General features: G+C 38.3%; 1 protein-coding gene across 1 annotated transcript in view; it reads left to right on the top strand.

The window, feature by feature from the left end:
* The window catches only part of KCNU1 (potassium channel, subfamily U, member 1), a 311,810-nt gene that overhangs the window by 228,545 nt on the left and 81,448 nt on the right, over positions 1 to 1,817 (top strand). The gene's annotated exons all lie outside the window — the stretch shown is intronic.

The raw sequence follows: 1,817 nt of genomic DNA, 5'->3' as shown, positions 1-1,817 counted from the left end.
AATTGTGGAGTGAGTTCATCTCTTTTGATTTTCTGACAATTGCTCTTTTCACATTACATTATAATATTTTGCTTTGTCTTCTTGAGCTGCCCCTTGGAATCTTCTGTTCAGCTCTTTACCGTCCTGATTTCTTCCCCTTGCTTTGGCTTCTTGGTGTTCTAGTGCGATATTCAGAGTCTCTTCTGACGCTCATCTCAGTCTTTTCTTATTCTTCTGTCTTTGTAACTATCCTTTGCATTCTTCATGAATGATATTCTTGATATCCTCTCACAGTTCATCTGGTCTCCAACCATTAGTTTTCAAAGCCTCAACTATGTTCCTGATATGGTTTTTAAATTCAGGTGGAATAAACTCAAGGTCAAATTTTATTTTTTGTGGATTTGTTCTAATTTTTTTCAGCTTCAGTTTGAACTTGCATATGAATAGTTGATGATCTGTTCCATGGTCAGCATTTGGCCTAGTTTTCACAGCTGGTATTGAGCTTCTCCAGTGATTCTTTCCACTTGTGTAATCAATCGGATTCCTGTATAGACTATCAGGTGAGGTTCATGTGTATAGTCATCACTTGCATTTTTTATTAAAAAAAGGTATTTGAAATTAATAAATCATTAATTGTACTAAATTTTATCCTCCTCTCATCTCTGTCACTAAGTCAATTTTCTGACCTCTGACCTTCTTCCTTGTGCCCAACTTTTGCGTTCCAGTCATTCATTATTATTGATGCATCTGGATTGCAATTTCAATCGTTTTTCAACTGCAGAAGTTTATAGAATTCGTCTATTTCCCTTCTTCAGCATTAGTTATTGGTGCATATGCCAGCCCAGACCAGAAGGCAGCTTGCTGACCCCAACTGGATGGCCTGGAATTCATTATCCCCACCCGGGCCCAGTCACTCCACTGTTGTTAAGAACACAGCATACTGAGTGAAATATCTCAGTCACAAAAGGACAAATAGTGCGTAGCATCACTGTTATAAAGCAGATCTGTCATGGGTATTTGGGAGAAAAATAGGATAAGAGTTGAAAGATAATGAACAGTAGATTGGAAGATATGAAGAAAATAACTGTTTAAAAGGATTATATGATTAGGTATTATACATATGACAAAAGAGGACTGAGGCAGGGGATGGAAAGTAATTGTGCAACATTGAATATTGTCTTTTCTAAAGTGAACTGGGGAGGGGGAATAAAGGGAGAGGGAAGAAATGTGCAGCAATGAGTGAATAAAAATTAACTTTTCTATAAACTTTCATTAAAATAACAATTAAAAAATTTTATTAAGAAAAAGAATAACAGCATTTGTAAATTCAGTAGTTTCTACATGAATCATTTTGTGGCATTGATTACATTTTTTGAGTGTGTCATCACTTACACGCCCCTTTTCTGAGTTATTCATCCCCCGATAACATAAATTTAATGTTTTCTAAGGTTCTTATCTAATTTTTCAAGTAACTTTGGTCAGTTTGATGCCATACGTTGTTGTTGTTACGTGCCATTGAGTCACTTGTGACTCATAGCAACCCTATGTACAACAACCCTAAACCCTGCTCTATCCTGTGCCAATCTCACTGCCTCTGACGCACCCATCCCGATTACCCCAGTCACTGAATCAATCCACCTCATAAAGGGTCTTCCCATTCTGCGCCGTCCCTCCACCCTCCCAAGCACGATGTTCCTCTCCAAGGACCTCTCCCTCCTTACAACATGTCCAAAGTATGTCAGACAAAGCCTCAGAATCTGTGCGTCCAAGGAGCAGCCTGGTTTAACCTTTCCAGGTTGAAGCTGTTTGTTTTCTTGGCAGTCCAGGGTACATTCAAT

The sequence above is a fragment of the Elephantulus edwardii genome, unplaced genomic scaffold (genome assembly GCF_000299155.1).
Source record: "Elephantulus edwardii isolate Elephantulus edwardi_28Jun2011 unplaced genomic scaffold, EleEdw1.0 scaffold00187, whole genome shotgun sequence".
Taxonomy (NCBI): domain Eukaryota; kingdom Metazoa; phylum Chordata; class Mammalia; order Macroscelidea; family Macroscelididae; genus Elephantulus; species Elephantulus edwardii.
Note: the sequence above shows the minus strand (reverse complement) of the source record. Positions and strands in the feature narration are given on the sequence as shown.